The sequence below is a fragment of the Bubalus bubalis genome, chromosome 3 (assembly GCF_019923935.1).
Source record: "Bubalus bubalis isolate 160015118507 breed Murrah chromosome 3, NDDB_SH_1, whole genome shotgun sequence".
Lineage (NCBI taxonomy): Eukaryota > Metazoa > Chordata > Mammalia > Artiodactyla > Bovidae > Bubalus > Bubalus bubalis.
In genome coordinates this window covers 102,564,924-102,586,766 of record NC_059159.1, presented here as the reverse complement: position 1 = coordinate 102,586,766, position 21,843 = coordinate 102,564,924, and the positions used below count along the sequence as shown (strand labels likewise).

Below are 21,843 nucleotides of genomic sequence, written 5' to 3'. Positions count from 1 at the left end.
ATGAATATATCCGGCATTATATTTGATCTTTTACATGCCTCTTTGGGGTGATTTGTACTATTTCTGATTGGGCCTCTCCTGCGAATGGAGTTCTCCCCTTCCCAAGAGAAAAGGAAGAGAAAGAGAAGAGCGTCACTTCCCAGTATATTCCAGGCAGCCTCACCCTGTGAAGAGCTCCATTGTTCTCCACTACATTTTTTCAAAGGATTTCCAAATTAAAGGAATTTGAGGAGCACTCCATATGTTTATGAAGATTTACAATGACTACCAGCACATTAAAGAGTCAGAAATCCTGCCGTAAAAATTCCTGCCTAGCTTTAACTCAGAGTTTCCCAAACTCATTTGTCTGCAGCCCTCTTTTTCACATTACCTGCTATCTCAAGGAACCAGTGTTACGTGGAAACACTTTGGGAAGGTTGGAGTGCAGATCAGGGGCCCACTGAGAAAGAGCTCAATCAGGAGACATTCTCACTGGGATACCCACCTGCAATGAGTTCAGTGGTACCCTCCAAAGCATGGGTCCAAAAGTGAACTTCAATATGTGACCTTCTTTGGAATAAGGACTTTTGCAGGTAAATTAAGTTTAGGATCCTGAGATTAAATCACCCTGGCTTAGTGTGAGCTGTAAATCCAATAATGAACATTCCTGTAAGAGACAGAAAGGACACACAAAGAGACAGAGGCAAAAGCCATGTGAAGACAGAGGTAAAGATTGGAGCTGTGCTGCCACAGCCAAGGCAGCCCGGAGCCACCGTGAGCTGGAAGAGGCAAGCAGGGATCAGCTCCTAAAGTCCTGAGAGTGGGCATGGCCCTGTTGACACCTTAATTTCAGGATTCTGGCCCCCAGGATGGCTAGAGGATAAAGTTTTCTTGTTTTAACTCACCCAGTTGGTCGTAATTTGCTACCGCAGTCCTAAGAAAGTACTGCTGCTGCTGCTGCTAAGTCGCTTCAGTCGTGTCCGACTCTGTGTGACCCCATAGATGGCAGCCCACCAGGCTCCCCCATCCCTGGGATTCTCCAGGCAAGAACACTGGAATGGGTTGCCATTTCCTTCTCCAATGCATGAAAGTGAAAAGTGAAAGGGAAGTCGCTCAGTCGTGTCTGACTCTTCGCGACCCCATGGACACTGCCTTTATCTTCCTTTCTTAAATTTTTTAAAATAATTGTATTTATTTATTTTTGGCTGTGCTGGGTTCTCGTTGTTTGTGAGCTTTTCTCTAGTTGAGGCGAGAGGGGGCTACTCTCTAGTTGTAGTACACAGGCTCCCCATTGCTGTGGCTTCTCTCATTGTGGAGCACAAGCTGTAGGGTTCACAGGCTTCAGTAGTTGTGGCATGTGGGCTCAGCAGCTGTGGTTCCGGAGCTCTAGAGCACAGGCTCAACAGTTGTGATGCATGGGCTCAGTTGCCCCAAGGCACATGGGATCTTCCCAGACCAGGGATCAAACTCATGTCTCCTGCATTGGCAGGTGGATTCTTCACCACTGAGCCACCAGGGAAGCACTTCCTTTTTTTTTAATTTATTTTTTAATTGGAGGAAAATTGCTTTAATGTTGTGTTGGTTTCTGCTGTACAACACAAATAAGCCATAATTATACATATATGTATATTTACATATGTGCATATATGCAAGAGGCTCCTTCTTGAGCCTCCCTCCCTTCCCCCATCCCATGTCCCTAGGTCATCACAGAGTGCCTGGCTGGGCTCCCTGTATTATGCAGAAACTTCTCATCAGCCATCTATTTTACACATGGTAGAGTATATATCCCAGGGGCAGGGGAGCCTGGTGGGCTGCCGACTATGGGGTCACACAGAGTCGGACACAACTGAAGTGACTTAGCAGCAGAGTATATATGTCAATGCTACTTTCTCCATTTGCCCTGCTCTCTCCTACAAGTGGCCTACAAGTCCATTCTCTAAGTATCTGAGTCTTCATTCCTTCCCTGCAAATAGGTTAATCAATACCATTTCTAAATATATATATATATGCATTAATATATGATACTTATTTTTCTCTTTCTGACTTACTTTACTTTGTATAACAGGCTATACCTTCCTTTGACATCACCCGTTAGTTGAGCTATTTGACACAATACCTCTGATTATATGTAGTATATACTTTTCTTAAGCCGCATTTTTATAAATATGAGAGATTACTAGAGATTAATTGAAATCTCACAGCTACTAAGTACTGCCTGTGACATCTGGATCTAGTTTTATCTGATGTGAGAGTTGAGCCCTCAACCTAGTATGGTATCAGAACAGGTTACTTACTAAATACCCTCATACCAGAAGCTTAAGATGACAGAAGCTTATTTCTTGTTCAAATAACAGTCCAATGTGGATATAAGGTGAACAGTTTTCCTGGGGCTATTCTGGAGCCCAGGCTCCTTCTGCCTGTGGCTCTGCCATCTGCTACGCCTCAGGGTTCCTTGCTTCCAGAGGCAGATAGGAAAATAGGAGATGGAGAAAGCATGCTTGCTTTTTAATCACCTCCTCCCAGAAGGACTTCCCTGGTGGCTCAGGTGGTAAAGCATCTGCCTACAATGCAGGAGACCTGGGTTTGATCCCTGGGTCTGGAAGATCCCCTGGAGAAGGAAATAGCAACCCATTCCAGTACTCTCGCCTGGAAAATCCCATTGACGGAGGAGCGTGGTAGGCTACAGTCCATGGGGTTGCAAAGAGTCGGACACGACTGAGTGACTTCACTTTCTTTCTTTTCTTCTTTCCCAGAAGGAATGTGTCTCAGAAGGAATGTGTCTCTGTTCACATTCTGTTAGAAAAAGTGGCTCATATGGGCCCACCTCCAGGCTAGAGGCTTAGAACTCTAGCCCCAGGCTGGGCAACTTCTTCCCAGGAATAGCTCTATACTTTGGATAAGAAACATAAATGTGGTGAGGAGTTGATCATCTCTGCCATGACAGTACTGATACATGGATGAATGAGTGAGTGAACGAGTGAGTGAATGAAGAGATCTTGCTTCTCACACTTCTGCTGACAAAAATAAAAGATGTTGGTCTATTTAAAGGTGCCGTTCCTGGTAGGAGGAAAACTAACTAAATTACCTAAATAGAGGAGTCTCCAGGCTCACTAAGGTCTCTAGAGTTATCAAAATAGCATCAAAACATTCCCTCTTTTCTGAGGACACTGTGCAGAGATATTTAATTGTCCATATATGTATATATGGACTAGGCCACCCAATGTGTCACTGGTCAGTTGGATGCCCATACTGAAGACTACATTCCAACCATCTTCAACATTCATTTTGGCCCTTTTGTTCTGAACAACAAGATGTAGATAGAAGTGGTAAAGAATCACCTGCCAATACAGGAGACACGGGAGATGTAGGTTAGATCCCTGGTTGTGGGGGGAGATCCCCTGGAAGAGGAAATGGTAACCCACTCCAGTATTCTTGCCTGGAAAATCCCATGGACAGAGGAGCCTGGTGGACTACAGTCCATGGGTCACAAACAGTTGGACTGAGCACACATGCCAAATATCAAGTATCCTTAAAAGAAGGGGGCTTCTTTCTTCCCTTCTTTCTCCTTCCTCCAGACTGGAAGTTGAGGAGCCAGGAGCTTCCTAGGTTTGAGGAACAAGCTAGAGGGAACCCAGTTGTCTGCTGATCGTGGGAGCTGCCAAACCAGTCCCAGATTGCCCAACTCTAGATTTGGTTTACGTGAGAGATATCAGTTTCTATCATGTTTAAGTCACTGTTGTCTTCAGTTTTCTATCACCCGTAGACTGCCCTAATCATGACTAATACACACAGGACTCTTGTTTCTCTTTATCAAGGAGTATCATCATGCAAAACACACCATTAATGACCAAACCAGCCTCCACCACAACTATTTCTGCAAACCGAAGGATTTATCTGGATATTTTACCACTGGCATTTCTTTTTTTTTTTTTTTAATTTTATTTTATTTTTAAACTTTACATAACTGTATTAGTTTTGCCAAATATCAAAATGAATCTGCCACAGGTATACATGTGTTCCCCATCCTGAACCCTCCTCCCTCCTCCCTCCCCATTCCATCCCTCTGGGTCGTCCCAGTGCACCAGCCCCAAGCAACCAGTATCGTGCATCGAACCTGGACTGGCAACTCATTTCATACATGATATTTTACATGTTTCAATGCCATTCTCCCAAATCTTCCCACCCTCTCCCTCTCCCACAGAGTCCATAAGACTGTTCTATACATCAGTGTCTCTTTTGCTGTCTCGTACACAGGGTTATTGTTACCATCTTTCTAAATTCCATATATATGCGTTAGTATACTGTATTGGTGTTTTTCTTTCTGGCTTACTTCACTCTGTATAATAGGCTCCAGTTTCATCCACCTCATTAGAACTGATTCAAATGTATTCTTTTAATGGCTGAATAATACTCCATTGTGTGTATGTACCACAGCTTTCTTATCCATTCATCTGCTGATGGACATCTAGGTTGCTTCCATGTCTTGGCTATTATAAACAGTGCTGCGATGAACATTGGGGTACTCGTGTCTCTTTCCCTTCTGGTTTCCTCAGTGTGTATGCCCAGCAGTGGGATTTCTGGCTCATAAGGCAGGTCTATTTCCAGTTTTTTAAGGAATCTCCACACTGTTCTCCATAGTGGCTGTACTAGTTTGCATTCCCACCAACAGTGTAAGAGGGTTCCCTTTTCTCCACACCCTCTCCAGCATTTATTACTTGTAGACTTTTGGATCGCAGCCATTCTGACTGGTGTGAAATGGTACCTCATAGTGGTTTTGATTTGCATTTCTCTGATAATGAGTGATGGTGAGCATCTTTTCATGTGTTTGTTAGCCATCTGTATGTCTTCTTTGGAGAAATGTCTATTTAGTTCTTTGGCCCATTTTTTGATTGGGTCATTTATTTTTCTGGAGTTGAGCTGTAGGAGTTGCTTGTATATTCTCGAGATTAGTTGTTTGTCAGTTGCTTCATTTGCTATTATCTTCTCCCATTCTGAACCATCCCCTTTGTGTCAGGGCGGGAACCAGACACTATTATCACTGGCATTTCTGACTTCCCACCCTCAGTCACCTCAGCTGGCATCAGTTGATGTCAGGGCTTGCTAGGCAAGGTTACCAACAACTTGACAAATAGGAGGAAATTAAGGGTTTTCTCTTAGGCCTGGCCCACAAGTTGCCTCACTGTCAAGCCTGTCTTACCATTGAGTGACTCTGGTGGGTTGGGTTAAATGTTTAATGGTAGAAATCCTTGCAGACAACTGTCATCTGCCTGGAAGTTACAGCTTCCTATTACCCTTGTAAACCTTCAGGGACAGAAGCTCAAAAATGACCCAGTTTCTACTGATACTTTTACAGAGAAGTTTGCCTTACCTAATACCTCCCTGGTTAGGACTGCTAGCCAAGGTAACCTTCAATCCTGATGCAGAGGCTGACACAAGGCAGGCCTCTACTGCTGCATGGCAATGATATTTCTGTGGAAAGTTCTGCTCATCAGTGGGGAATTCAAACTCTCAATTTTGACTTATGCAGAATCTCAAAGTTTCAGGATACACCATAGGACACTGGTTCTAGTTCCTAACTCCAAGAAAGGCTCCACTGAGATCACTGTTGACTTTCTCTTCTTAGACCAGTGGTTTGCAATATTCATTTGACCATGAATGCTTAGAGGAAGTGATGCATCATATGGTCCACCTCCCTAGAAATACAGTATATATATTCATGCAACATCAAACTTTGTCCCCGATTTCCTGAGGTGCCAGGCCCCCTGAAGCCTATTCATGAGTCCAGAGCCCCCAGGTTAAAAAATCTTAAAAAAATTTTTTTATTGGAATATAGTTGATTTACAATGTTGGGTTAGTTTCTGCTATCCAACAAAAATGAATCAGTTATACATATAGATTTATCCACTCTTTTTTAGATTCTATTCCCACATAAGTCATTACAGCTTATTTGAGTAGAGCTCCCTATGGTATACAGTCAATCCTTATTAGTTATCTATTTTATATATAGTAGTGTGTATATGTCATGCCTTTGAACCTCGGAGCAGATTTAAAAACCTCTGGAGTTATCCAATTTTTTCTTTTCTCCACTTCTGCTCTTGAATGAAAGTAGACCAAAGTCAGTTTTAGAAGCTTCAGCTGCTCATGGACTTTACTGATATTCATGACCAACAATGAGAGGAATGCTGCACACCCTTCCATACTTCCTGCTCTGAAGTCCTTTATCTGAGATTCAGGTCCCACCTAACTCTCCTTTCCTGCCGTATCTCCCACAGACAGCCCATACTTGGACATCTGAAATGTTTGTTTGCTGTTTCCCACACATGCCAAGGTGCTGCCTTCTATCCTCTGTCTTTGCTCAGACAATTTCCTAACCCTATACACCTCTTGGTCCATCACTATCTGTCAAAATACCACTCATTCTTCAATACCATGGAAAAACAGACTTCTTTATAAAGCTTTTCTTGAACCCTTCCTTTGTGTTCTTAGCCTAAGTTTCAACATCTGTTAAAGTATGAACATCTATCATAGATTAGTTGGGCTGCCATACAGCAGAATATTTGAACTCTTGACGTTTGAAATCAGAAAAACTGGGTTTCAATCCTGGCTCAGTCTCTCTCTTGCTATGTCACCTTGTATACATTTCATAACCTAGCTGTGCTTCAGTTCCCTCACTGACAAAATAAAGATAGTAACAGCCTGTTTCATGGTGTTAAATGAGCTAATCCATGAAAAATTCTTACTGCAATGCTTGGCACACTGAAAGCATTTGGTAAGGTGTAGTTATTTTTATTTTATTAATAGTATGCCTTTGTCTCCACCCCCTATCATTAAGCTATAAAGTAGCTGAGGGAAGAGCCTGAGTCTTAGTCATCACTAAATACCTCATAGAACCTAGAAAGAAAGACAAATAAGCAAACCTTTGCACATAGTAAATACCTAGTATATGATATTTGAATTTAAGTGAATCATCCATAAAAATGTAATCTAAGAATTCAAGATAGCACTGTTGTCATCTGCATTTTTACAAATAGATGAGAGTACATGGAACCATAAGATACATGCTATATTGAGACTAGAAACCATTCTTGGCCTTGAAAAAAGTCCTGATTATACATCTCTGTCCTAATTCCAGGATTTATATTCCACCACGAAGGCTATGCCAAGAATTCCCATCTTCTCAATTAAAGTTGTTTCCCTTCTCACAATTATACAGACATTTATTCAGCAATTCCTGATGGCATACACTATGTAAGGGATCAGATATAGCCTTCTCAGGCTCCTGCACACTAGCTAGCTGCCTTTCAGCACTGGATTTCGAGCTCAGGACCCAGGTCATGCATTCATTTTCATATTCTATGAACTTGAAGCCCAATGCTAGACAGCAACCAGTCTGCAGGATTTTCCTCTCTGGTGACAAGAGATGTATACTTATGGCAAATGGTAGAATAGCATGTCATGCTTCAATATAAAATAATTTTAATAATATGTATAGAAAATTACCTAGATCACATCTGACCACTCCACCTACTGAACTGACCCAAATAGGCCCCTGCCAAACAGAAATACTAAGGTAAGGTAACAAAAACATTTTCCACATAACCAAGTTTGATTAAAAAAAAAAAAAAGGAATTTTCAGGTGCCAAAAATGGCATGAAATCAAGTCAGAGGAACAAATATGAGCTGATACCAAGAGGAGGCCACACGAATTTCAGATGTAGTTATGGACCCCGGGGGCAAGGGAGCTAGATTTCCAACACCTACAGAGAGAAAAAAAAAAAATGAGTTCAGGCCCAAAGGAGGCTAAGAATGGAGCTGAACTCCCTGCAAAAGTATATCATCTGCCTGAGGTTTTGAGAGGGACAAAAATGATTACCTGTGAAAATTAAAACTCTGAGCCTACACCACACAGATTTGGGGCCTTAATTTATAAAACATTCATGATGTGGAAGCTCTGTCTGGTAATTTAACATAGCCTAGGGTCATTCGGAGAAGGCAATGGCACCCCACTCCAGTACACTTGCCTGGAAAATCCCACGGATGGAGGAGCCTGGTGGGCTGCAGTCCATGGGGTCGCTAGGAGTCGGACACGACTGAGCGACTTCACTTTCTCTTTTCACTTTCATGCACTGGAGAAGGAAATGGCAACCCACTCCAGTGCTCTTGCCTGGAGAATCCCAGGGACGGGGGCCTGGTGTGCTGCCATCTCTGGGGTCACACAGAGTCGGACACGACTGAAGTGACTTAGCATAGCATAGGGTCATTCATCCCCCTAGGAATCCAGCTAAAGCCAAGGCAAGATATTTCTGTAGAGACACTTTCAAAGTCCAGCTCCTCATGGTTGTTGCAAAGGCACTTTGAACTCAGAGTGGAATCCTCCCTGCTTTTGCCAGTGCAGCCTACTCATGAATGGCACCACTTCCCATTAAGGCACATAGGTCTGTGAGTTGTCCTTGATACCCTACAGTGTCCATCACTAAGGCTTACTGATTTTTTCTTCTATATCTCTCAGATCTGTCCATTTCTCTTCGTTTCCAATAACCCATCCTATTTCAAACCACTATCATCTGTTGCTAGCCTCCTAACTGGTTTACGGTGCATCCACTTTATCAACTGGAATAATATGAACTTGTCATCTTATGGGACCAAAAGTATGGAAGTGGCAATTCCATAGATTCAACCTGATATTCTTCCCATTTGATTTCTACCCTACAAAAAGAGTTACCTTATCATAAATCAATCTGATCATGTTGCACCTGCCCCCTGCTTAAACTGTCCAAGGCTTTCCCACTGCTCTTAAGGTTAAGCTCCTAGGACTTCTCTGGTGGTCTAGTGGTTAAGAATCTTTGCTTCCACTGGAGGAGACATGGGTTCGATCCCTAGCCAGGGAACTAAGATCCCACATGAATAAGTGTGGCCAAAAAAAGGAAAACAAAAACATGGAATGGAGGAATGAAGAGTGTGGATGCAGGGTTACCAAGGTAAAGACTGATACAATGGTTCTGCAGGAAAAGGTGAGTGCCTGAAACTAAGACTGTTTTTTCATGCATTACCTTAGCTAATCTTCAGAACATTCCATCTTTTTCTTCAGGCATTTTTATAAGCAAGGAGACTGGAGATATTAAGTGACTTGTTCAGTCACATAATGGTAGATCTAAAATGCTTAGCAAGGTTATCTGACTCCAAATCCAGCTGTCTTTCTATTTAAAACAACTGAGATAAGCAAGGGAGACAGCAAGAAACCCTGGAGTGGGAGCCAGGAAGTCCAGTGGTGACAGGAACTGGCCAGGTAATGTAAAGGCTGAGGCAGGTCATGACCAAGACAAGAGGCAGTGTTGGGGACCACATCCGGCTGAAAGGTGCATATAATTCTAGCTCTAAATTACTGTTGATATATTGAAATGCAGACCCAGTATTTTAAGCTGTCCTAATTTTAAGAGAAGTTCAAACCTTGACTTTTGTGTGCAATCATTCTGGTTATAAAACCTTATGCAGAGCAAAGAGAACATGTGTGCAGGATGAATGTGGGCTGTGGATACCAATTTGCAATCCCCAGTCTAGACGAATGGGAGAGTAGCAGGAAAGATGTACTATTTTCAGTATACACCTATGCTTGTATCTTATATGGAAAATATTTGGGGAGGGCCCTTATGAATAATCTTAGCAATAGTTATCCAACTTGAACTTTGATGGTTCCACAGAACTGAGAAGTTAGGATCAGTTAATCTGTAACTAGCTTTATTGTTCCAAGATCACCATGTTCTGTTAAAGCAAAGAAACAACAACCACAGGAGGATAAACATCTTCATTCTTTGATCCTGAGGCAGGCAATGGGCAAGAAACCCAAATGGCCACTGTCGGAGAATGTGTGGATTACTGACAAGGCTACTCTTGTTACAAAGAAAATACAGACCAGTGATAAACTGATAGTGGCTCTTAATTCAAACTCCCAGTAGGAATTGCAGTCACTTTTAATATGCCAGCGATCATGGGAAAGTTCAACTTTATCTCATTTTGGGTTCCTTTCCTTAGCATTTTTCATTGAAGGAATAAAAAGATGTCACAAACTGCTCTTCCAAGAGATACTATGATCAAATAAATATTTGCTTTTTAGTTTCAGTTCCTCTCACTCTGGCATGTGGAAGACCTTTACAGGTTTTCTGTTTGACCTCACCCTACCCCAAACACCAGCTAAGTACAAGCCGCAGAAATTGTTTGGATCCTTTTTCCTATGGTGTTTTTTTCAAATGTCAATCTGTATTTTATGATTTCCCAAACCAGATATAATGTGACATTTAATTTCCAATCTATTTGAGAACAAACTGTGCTTTTTCTTACAGGATTGATTTATAATAAACAGCACTCATCTCCTATTAAGTAGAAATTGGTCTTAACAGGTTATGAATATACTTAAATTTTCCATTTAAGTGGATTTTATAATATTGTTAATATAGCAATGTAAAATAAATGATAAGATATCTTTATCTTATTCCAATTGAACTGGCCTGTGAACCATTTGAGTACAATAATGGGGGAAATCAGTCCTGAATATTCATTGGAAGGACTGATGCCAAAGCAGAAATTCCAATACTTTGGCCACCTAATGCGAAAAACTGACTCATTTGAAAAGACCTTGATACTGGGAAAGATTGAAGGCAGGAGGAGAAGGGGACGACAGAGGATGAGATGGTTGATGGCATCACTGACTCAATGGACATGAGTTTGAGTAAGCTCTGGGAGTTGGTGATGGACAGGGCAGCCTGGCGTGCTGCAGTCCATGGGGTTGCAAAGAGTCGGACATGACTGAGCGACTGAACTGAATGGGGGAAACACATATCATCCCACCTGTTACTGGACATTATAAGAATTAGATGAGCTCATGGTAGCAAGAAGGTTTTAAAAATTCCCTGCATTGTCTTTGCAATCAGGCTTCTTCCTGTGCAGCCATTTTCCAGGTTTGTAGTTTGCCTCTGAAAGACACACTCGGGATGAGTGTGGAGAGCCAGCTTGCCTCTCTGCATGGTCTGCAGGCAGCCTCACTGGAACCACTGGCCATATTCCCCTATGGTGCTTATTTACTCAATTAAATCACTAGCAACTCAGGTGCCATGGCTTTCATGAAAGTTATTTTGTAAAGAATATTCCTAATTTGAGGTCCTAGAAATTTTCTTATATTCATTTGTAATTTTTAAAAGGCATCAGAAGTCAAAAGGAGAAATTAACCACAGCCTTCACATATTCCTGGATCACGGAAAGAAGAAACTGAGATAGATAGCTTTATTTATATCACTCTTGTGTTAGTGAGGCTAGGCTAACTACTAGGTCAAATAACCCAGAAGTTTTGACACACAATTGGAATAAAAATATTTCTTACTTCCATCACAGTTCAATGCAGGTTGGTGAGGCAGGGGAATGAAGAGTTCTGTTCCACGTGTTAACCAGGGGCTTAGGATCCTTCCATCATGTGCTTTTACCATCTCTTAGTCCATAGTTGGCAAACTTTTTCTGTAAAGAGCCATATAGAAAACATTTTAGGCTTCGTGGGCATATGGTCTCTGTCACTGCAGCACAAAAGCAGCCAGAGGCAATATGTACAAAAATAAGCATGGTTGTGTTCCAGTAGAACTTAATTTACAAAACCTGGCTGCTGCTGCTGCTGCTAAGTCACTTCAGTCATGTCTGACTCTGTGCGACCCCATAGAGGTCAGCCCACCAGGCTCCCCCGCCCCTGGGATTCTCCAGGCAAGAACACTGGAGTGGGGTGCCATTTCCTTCTCCAATGCATGAAAGTGAAAGTGAAGTCGCTCAGTCATGTCTGACTCTTTGTGACCCCATGGACTGCAGCCTGCCAGGCTCCTCTGCCCATGGGATTTTCCAGGCAAGAGTACTGCCTTCTCCAGGGCTGTAATCCATTGACCCGTGCTCTAGGACCTTGTCCCTCTCTGCATTCAGACAGTAGACAGAGTGAGCACCACGGAAGAGGCACATGTAAAATTAATGCCCATCCCCATGTAACTGTTCTGAGGATTATATTAAACCATTTGTAAAGTGCTTAGTGTAAAGGTCAGTATGTAGGATTTGCTCCATAAATGGCACTGTCATTTTCTTTTTTTAAGTATAGGAATAAAGTACCTTTGGTATTTACAAGAGGAAATGGTCATACTTAATTGAGAGAGATCAGAAAAGGTTAGAGTTGATTCTCAAAGGTAGGGTAGGCTTTTAACAGGCAAGAGTTGGGAACAGCTTGAGCAAATGCATAGCAGTTGGAAGCACTGTTAAGTTAGTTAGCACACAGTTTGGTTTGGCTGTAACACAAGGTTATTTGGAGGAATCAAGGGACATAAGTCTGGAAAAGTAAGAAGGCTTTGAACACCAGGTTTAAGGTTTAGACATATAGCGGCAACAGAGAGCCATTGTAAGTTGTTAAGAAGTAAACACAAATTTTGTGTGCCAAAAATCTGTAAATTTGTTGTTTGAAACCCAGACTGTTTTCTAACACAGTGCAAGCAATTCGAGTTAAGAGTTCCAGGTTGGTCCACAAAAGCTTGTTTCTCAGGTGTTTATAACCTGTATTTGCAAGAGATAATTATTTTACTCAATCAACATACCCAGAAAATTATTCAGCTATAGAGCTATATAAATGTTGCTCTGATTCTCATTGTCTTAATCTAAAATAAGCTTTCCCAGGAAAAGTTCCTCAGTGAACATGTACAGAGATTTATGGCCAACTACTAAAATTCCTGGAAGGGTATGCCATGATAAAATATAGATTCAATTTTTTTGCCAACTCATTTGGATGCTGAGAAGTAATTTGCATGGAGGTGGAACCATGAAGTCAGAAGCTTATTTAGCTGGGCCTTCATTTCCAGATCCCTAAAAAGAACTACTTACCCCTAATTGACACAAACCTGTTGGGCTTGTTTTTCAGAACCCATCTGTGTTGAAAGCACTGATTTCAGCTACCTTCTGTGCAGGAATCCCTGCTTCCACCTGCTGCTGGAGAAATCTGTTCTGGCATTCAGGTAAGTTCTACCTAAATAGCAACTGAAAGGAAGCCTCAAATTTGGGAGCACCCAACACCAGTGCCTCATTCTGACATTTCATGTTAATCATCATTAATTCACTCACACGCCACAAATATTTATGAGTATCTGCTGTGTGCCACATACTGCACTGATACCAGAGGTAGTAGAGACAGCCCATGAGAATCACACTGCAAACAAGTGTTTACACTACAGCATTACAATTTATCTTATGGGCGTACGTAGGAAAAGAGGCATCTAAAATTGTCTATAGGATTGGAAAAAAGCTTTTCTGAAAAGATAGTATCTGAGCTGGGATGTAAAATAGAAGCTTTAGAGAGAATTGGAGGACAGCATCTCATGTAAAGAAATCAGCAAATAACAAAAGCATTTGATTACAGAGCACTGTGCATATTCAGTGAATATTTGCTAAGGGGCATGAATGGATGAATACATGGATGTGAAGAAATTCTTTGGAAACCCTGTATTATTTTCTACCCAGCAATGTCAGTGCCTTGACGTTTAATTTCAACTCTACCTCTAGCTCTCAGAAGACAGTTTTTCTCATTCTGCTAAAAATTTTAAATCTTGACAATGAAAGATCTTCATCCTAATGCACAGTTTAAGCACTGAACACAACCCCATACTCAGTGCTGGGATTTCCCATTCTAGGAGTTCTGAAGCTGCCTCTTACCTAGTGCTCCAGACCCCAATCCAGAATACAAACTCTTAAGGACAGTTCAGAAATACCCTGGGGTGATAATTGGGTTACTACCAATAAAGTCACTAAGTCAGCAGGCCACTTGGTTCGGTTGCTGGTCAAACCGTGGAGCCTGAAGTCTTCTTCCTTCCGAATCATGCATGTGATGGGATGTACAGGCTCCAAGAATTAGCTGGTAGCAGTTTTTTTCTCCCTTAAATTTCTTTCAGGAGACATGAGTCCTACTCCAGTACCTGGCTTCAGGTAACAATCTTATGTCCAGTCCTCCAACTCTCCTGACACATTTTCAAGGTTCTGTTACCCAAAAGAGCCGTATTCCTAACTGCTACTGCCTGCTTCCAGACCCAAAGGCCAGCAGTCCTGTAACTCCAGCCCCACCCCCCACTTACAGTTTGTTCATTTCTGATATACTGAGACATTTAATCTTATGCTTGTAGTCCACTAATATTTTAAGGTGAACGATACGAAATTTCTAAAATTCAACAGCTTTTACCTATGAGAACTGCAATCACAGAAGGTCAACTTAATATTTTTTTGTGGATTTTATTTTTTTCATATTTTATCCATTGTGTCTGCATTTTGGAGCAGAGGGTATGTGTCCAAATATAATTTATTTTTCTAATTTGACCAGAAGTCTCGTCTCTTAAAATGAAATTCTCATTCATGATGAGTTAGAAGTTGACTATCAGAAAAATAAATAATGAAGATGCAGCATTCTTAAGGTCAAAAAGAAAGATCAAAGGAATGAAGTGTAACCCAATTAAGGAGACTAAAATGGAAGGGAATAATGATGGAAGAGGAAATTACAGGGTTTAAAAGGGGGGCAAGATGGGATTAAAGAATCAAGAGGATGCTGTTAGAGAATACACTTGTGAAACATGTTTCTAGAGGCCAGTTCAAGAAAAGTGAGTGTGAGGTCCAGGAAAAGGAATGCTGCTGCTACTGCTAAGTCACTTCAGTCGTGTCCGACTGTGTGTGACCCCATAGACGGCGGCCCACCAGGCTCCCCCGTCCCTGGGATTCTCCAGGCAAGAACACTGGAGTGGGTTACCATTTCTTTCTCCAATGCATAAAAGTGAAAGTGAAGTCGCTCAGTCATGTCTGACTCTTAGCGACCCCATGGACTGCAGCCTACCAGGTTCCTCCATCCATGGGATTTTCCAGGCAAAAGTACTGGAGTGGGGTGCCATTGCCTTCTCCAGGAAAAGGAATAATAGGCTTAAATGTTAAGTGACTGCAAAGAAAGCAGATTTGACCTAAACTCTGGGTTGCCCTAGGAATTCAGTCAGAAAGATCCTTTATTCCCTGCAAAAAGAAATAGTTTAGCTGGCCTAGATTCAAAGAGGTAGGTTCAAAGAAACTCAAATTACGTTGATCCATCTCAGGTCGACATGCTCAATTCTGCTTTGTATATCCCTGTCTCTTGTTTGGCTGTAGAGAGGTTCTATCCACAGTAAAATCAAAGTGACTTGACTCCCTACAGCTAGGTAAGGTACTGGTGATTTACCACAGAGCATCAGCCCTGGAAAGAATTCAGGGTTAAGACCATGGTGGAAGGAAGAAAAATCTCTTGATCTGGTGTTTAATCTCTGGAGAGAGAACCAGGAGAAAGTGACAGGAGCTGACTGTTTGAAATGTAACATGCAAAAAAAAAAAAAAACTCTTTTGCAAAATAATGTATACCACTTAAATGTTAATTCACAAGAGGATCATAATAACTACTCTGCTTCACACACACAAAAATAAAGACACCTAAGCAATGCCTGTTTCCCCAACAGAAGTGACACATAACCACATGCTAAGTTTCCCCTCACCTTTCTGTCTGAGTTAGCATCATTATCTTAATTATCTTCCAGTTCCCACATTTTCTTTCTTTTTTTTTAAATATTTATTTATTTATTTATTTTTGGCTGTGCTGGGTCTTTGTTACTGCGCAGGCTTTTCTCCAGTTGTGGCAAGCAAGGGCTCCTCTCCAGTGGTGGTGTGCAGGCTTCCCACTGCAGTAACTTCTGTTGCACAGCACCAGCTCTAGGGTGTGCGGGGTTCAGCATTTGCGGCACATGGCCTCCAGAGCACGAGCTCAGTAGTTCTGGTGCATAGGCTTAGTTGCTCCACAGCATGTGGGATCTTCCTGCATTAGGGATCAAACCCACATTTCCTGCACCAGCCAGGCAGATTCTTTACCACTGAGCCACCAGGGAAGGCCCCACACATTTTCTTGAATGAACGGGAGAAATGAGCTTTTGTCTCTGGCCTCTCTTTCATATGTGAATCATTAAGCCTCCTGTAATTCAGCTGTGTATCAGTCTCTTTTTTCCAGCAACTTCAAATTCACCTGTATGAAGCAAAACATCTGGTTGCTGGACATGACCTCATAAGTCTGGTATTCTGATTACCTTGTCAGTTATCATGAAGAAAGTGAGGCATTCCATCATTAGAAGTCTGGCTTCCTCTTCTTTTATGTATTTTTTCCCTTGCCTCTCCTACCTCTCTATTTAGATGAACACATGAGAAAAGCCAAAGCTTCTGGTGTATATGGCACCAGTGACATTTGCATTCCCTGTAGACACACCCTCTCAGCCTCACTAGCCCAGGCTTTTTTGCATCCGAGGATTGAAAACTTGTTTTCAGATTTGATTACAAAATTGCTTCAAAGATGTTATGCTTGAATAAATTGTCTGAAAAGAACTGAGTGAAAACCTTCTTAATGGGCTCAGTTTTAGTTCCTTCTTCCCCAAGATGCCAAAACATCTTACAAGAAACATGAGGGTTAAATATATAATTTTTCTTTGTCATATGAAATCTGTCCCGTTGCCTGGAGTTGCACCTCATACATTTGATCTCATATATGCTAATTGGTTGCATTTTGCTATTTTAATCATTATGCATCAACCATAGGGAATAATAGAAAGAAGGAAATCCAAGGACAGCAGTACAGTACAGTGTTGTGTGAGAGAAAGGGCACAGGATTTATTTCTTAGTCTCTCTGGACCTCAATCCATTCAATCAGGAATATAGTACTTATCTCACAGGAGTTGTACTTATCTTTGAAAACTGCAAAATGCTAGAACATTTTTATCACTATTTTAATTATAATATTAACAAAATCATACAATGATGAAGCAGGAAGGGACCCTGGAAATAAACTAGTTAGGATTTAAGAGATGAGGAAACTGAGGATCAGACAGTATACATCTAGCATGTTGGGGGCAACTCAGACTTTGAATATCTCAGGTACTCTCATTACTACAAGGATCATACAGATAAAAAGACAGAGGTTGGCTGGCTGCCAGTTGAGGAATCAGTGGTTCTGGGGGTTGTTGGGAACTGGAAGTACATTTGCCCCATTACTGGTTTCTGCATATCATTTTTTACCATATCACCATGGAGGTCCAGGATTGCCACATCTAATCTTTTCTAGAAGACTAGAAATCTAAATTTTTTGATATGTGAAGCCTCCTACTAAATTTTAAATGATATTTCAGTTTTTAAAATAATGTTGTATAGGTCAAACAATATCTGAGGGTCAGAATTAGCCCATGGTTTACCAATCTCATCTACAGAGAAATGTCCAAATTCTTTCTCATGGTATCTAAGGCCTTGCTTCCTTCTTCAGCTCACTTCCTATCTATCCTTGCCTGTGCTTAGACACCAGCTTAGCACTGAACAGGTCATAATTCCACAAATACACCTACTGATTCTCATGAACATGGCCACTGACCATCCCTCAATTACCTTTGCTCCTTGCTTGTGCTGTACTTTATGCCTCCAATGAATCTTTCTCCCATATTACTGTGCATCTTATCTTTCTAATGAGAACTAATCTCTGAACAGTCTCCTCATCACAATACCACATAATATGTCCACCCATTATATTTCTACAATGTCTCGGACATATCCTTGCATTTACCTCACTGTACGGAAAGTACTTGTTTTATGTCTGCTGTTCCAATCAAAATCTCAGCTAATGCTGAGAAGTTAAACTCTTCATTCTTACTCCAATGCGACCACTGATCACCCTTCCTGAACTTCACTCTGCTTCTTGACTGGTCTTTGATTCAAAGTACTGCTGATCTGCTTGAACAGATGCTTATATCTTCTCTCCAATGGATGGCTTCATGGAGGACACCCTCCTCAAGGACTCAGGTGACCTTATCTCTCCTCTTGATGGGAGGATGTATAAAGCAATCCACCCCTTGGCATAGTCCTCTCTTCAGCACCTGAGACCAATGTATTCTATGCTCAAGTCCTGTTCTTTTATTTTGTTTTCACTTTTGTTCCTGTCCTATTTGTCCTCCAAAGTAGTGAAGCTTTCCCTAACTGATACTGGCCACCAAAGCTCTTTTGGAGCTCTCATCTAATTCAGCCCAGTTCAGGATCTTGCAATCCCTCACTGCAACAATGGTGGGTCAATGGAGCGGGGAAGAAAGGGAGAGGTCAACTCTACCTGAATCATATGGTGTGATAGGGGATGACTGACTGATCAAAGGAAAACTGTGGTGTTTTTAACTGAAGAAAGGTGAATGAATACCAGACAAACACAGATAAGTACTGCACCAGATCCTCTTAATGCCCAGTCTAAGATTTCCTCCACAGCTCCCTATTATCCCAATCGGAGTGGCTACTTGCATGTCTGCCTTCAGATTCCTGGTGTTTAAGCAGAATAAACTCAAGTTTGGCTTATTTATCAAAACAAAGCCTTTGAAGTACAGTTATAAAGATTTCACTTTAAATTGGCAGAACCATGGACAGCACCCAAGTTTGCACAGTAGTCTTATCATTTGAAATAGGAAGAAATCTTTTCAACATGTTAAAAACCTCTAATTTTATAGATGGAAAAAACAAAGGTTATTATGAGTCGGACACAACTGAAGTGACTTAGCAGTTGCAGCAGCAACAGGATCACAGGGGCTCATAGGTGACTTTGATAAGAGCTATTTTCAGTGAAATGATGGAGACAAATCCTCTGAAAACTTGTGCCACTGAAGAGGTGCTGAATTTTCAGTTCTAGTTTTTAAAATCCTAAAGATGAACTCCAATTAATACGGTTCAGATGCAGCATTCACCTTTAGGCCAATAAACTATGACCAAGAGAAAGGATAACATTATAGGTTAGTGGTAGGTTGATCAATGTTGGGGGTTCTCAGGCTGTCATGTAAGAACATGGACACCTAAGATTTATGTGTAGATTGAGAAAGGAATCAGGAAGGAGGAAGAAGAGGTCACTAAGGATCTCCCCAATATTGGGTTTGAAACTTAACCTTTAATTATAAAATGGCATTGACATTCCCACTTTATAGAACTGGTGTCAAAATCAGATCAAAAAAACAGACTGTGATGAATGAACTCTGCACATCCTGTAACTTCTATACAGACATGATAGTGTACCACAACAAGCATAATGGTTTACCATCATGATGTCAAAACAGAAGGGCACACCCCAGTGGCACATCTTCAGGCATCAATCCCTGGCCACACTGTGCCCCGTGAAGAAGCTAGGCATATATCTTGTAGACTAATATAGCTGGATGTTCTGGCTAGAAGCACAACTCTTTTCCCCAAGTTTAAACATTGGGAGCTCTTAGAAAAAGGTACTCCTAATAGCTGTCAAAACAAAAAGTTGAAAAAGCCATCCCAAGGGTAGCATAAAGAAAGAAAGAAGGAAGGAAGACAGTAAAAAAGGAAAAGAAGGCTAAAGAAAAGGAAAAGAAAAAAGAGACATTATTGGCAAGGAGGGAAAAGAAAGAGGCAAATAAAGTTTATTTCATTTATGTACAATATATTATTTATGTATATGTTATTCTTATATATAAACACATGTATATACATGTACATGTGTATATGAACAAATATATGTACAATATATATTCATAAATGTATGCCTAGATAGGGGGGCCAGATAGAGAGGTATGTAATATGTTCCACGTTGGACTATAAGGAGAAAGGTTAAATTTTACATTCCCGTCCCATATCATACAACTGAATAGTAAACTGCTTGTTAAACTGCAAAATACTGCATTTATTAGTAATATAAATCAATAAGAGCAAAAGACAATGAAAGCTAAAAAAAAAAAAAAAGAAGAATCCTCTACATGCACCGGGGATTTGTCCTTGTTCTTTCTTTCTACTTCTGACAAGGCATTTCCAAAATGAAGTCCTTCAAAAAAAAACAAGGATCTTGAAGAGCACTAGCCCCATGTGAGCCCAGTTACTCCCTGGCTGTTTGTTATGCACTTAAGGGGACATATTAATTCTCTGATATAAAATGAGCCCTATTTTAAGAAAGGTTTAAAGGAATTTTGTTCCTGTCCTCAGAGAATTAATAATTTCTAAGAACTCCTAAGACCTGTCTGACTTCTTCTCGGCAAGTGCAGATATCCTCTTATTTTACCAAATCAGGAATTCTCTGACAAGTTTCAGAACATGAATATGTTACTCTTTTTCTGTGATATTCCCATCTTCTAAAATGAACCACACATATCAAGATAAAAGACACTGACATTTTGAAACCTCAGATATAAATTGAGTTAGTATCCAGTTAGACTTTATTCTATTTTGTGTTTCCTTTATAATCATGCTTATTAATATGTCATCCATGTATACCCCAGAGAGATAAGTTCCCATGATGTTTTCTTTTTAAAATAAGTCATCTATATTTCTTCCATAGGGGATGTATTTTCTACTTATGACACTTAAAGAAATAATCACACGAGAGCCTTTAAGACAGAGTAAAATAAATAATTAAATTGTTAAAACGTCCATACTACCCAAAGCCATCCATAGAGTCAATCAGGGCCTGTCCAGATTTCAATGGCAATTTTTACAGAAATAGGAAAAAAAATCTTAAAATGTATATGAAATCACAAAACACTCTAAATAGTGAAAACAATTCTGAGAAAAAAGAATGAAGCTAGAGGCATCACACATCCTGATTTCAAACTATATTATAAAAATATAGTACTCAAAACATTATAGTATTGGCATAAAACAGACACATAAAACAGAACTGAGAGAGCCCAAAACTAAACCCACACATGTACAACCATCTAATATCTGACAGAGGCCCAAGAATATACAATGAGGAAAAGACAATTTCTTCAACAGACAGTATCGGGAAAACTGAACAGCCACATGTGAAGAATAAAAGTGAACTCCTATCTCATACCATTCACAAAAATTAACTTTAAATCAATAAAAGACTTGTAAGACCGGAAACCATAAAACTCCTAGAAGAAAACAGAAAAAGCTCCTTAACACTGGTCTTGGCAATGATTTTATGGTGTTTTTATGGATATGACACCAAAGCACAAGTAATGAAAACAAAAATAAACCAGTGGAACTACCTCAAACTAAGGGATTCCTTAGTTTGGCTCAGATGGTAAAGAATCTGCTCGTAATGCAGGAGACCCAGGTTTGATTCTTGGATCAGGATGATCCCCTAGAGATGGAAATGGCTACCCACTCCAGTATTCTTGCCTGGAGAATCCCTTGGACAGAGAACCCTGGCGGGCTATAGTCCATGGAGTCACAAATAGTTGGACACAGCTGAGTGACTAACACTTTCACTTTCACACATCAAACTAAAAAGCTCCTGCACAGAAAAAAAGAAACAATCAACAAAATGAAAGAGCAGGGCTTCCCTAGTGGCTCAGTGGTAGAGAGTCTACCTGTCAATTCAGGAAACAAGGGTTCAGTCCCTGATCTGGGAAGATTCCCCAGTGCTGTGAGGCAACTAAGCCCGTGCACCACAACTACTGAGCCTGTGCTTTGGAGCATGGGAGCTGCCACTACTGAACCCACGTGCTGCAATTACTGAACCCCACATGCCCTAGAGCCCATGCTCCACAACAAGAGAAGCCACCATAACTGAAGAGCAGCCCACTTTGGTCCAACTATAGAAAAACCCATGCAGCAAAGAAGACCCAGTGCAGCCGAAAATAGATAAATCAAACAATAATTTTTTTTTAATTTAATGAAAAAGCAACTTATAGAATGGGAGAAAATATTCACAAACCACATATCTGATAAGGGGTTAATATCCAAATATATAAGGAACTCATAGAATTCAATAACAAAAAGAACAAATAATCCAATTTTAAATGGGCAAATACTCTGAATAAACAT

The 21,843-nt window shown here is 40.8% G+C and overlaps 1 protein-coding gene across 2 annotated transcripts in view; it reads right to left on the bottom strand.

Annotated features, from left to right (window-relative positions):
• Positions 1 to 21,843, bottom strand: part of GLIS3 (GLIS family zinc finger 3) — a 683,233-nt gene that overhangs the window by 645,062 nt on the left and 16,328 nt on the right. Inside the window, exon 2 of one of the 2 annotated variants that reach the window (XM_006068184.4) lies at positions 11,351 to 11,481. The exons of the other annotated variant lie outside the window; for it this stretch is intronic. The gene's annotated coding sequence lies outside the window, so the exon portion shown is untranslated. The remainder of the gene's footprint in view (positions 1 to 11,350; positions 11,482 to 21,843) is intronic. 2 annotated transcript variants of the gene reach the window in all.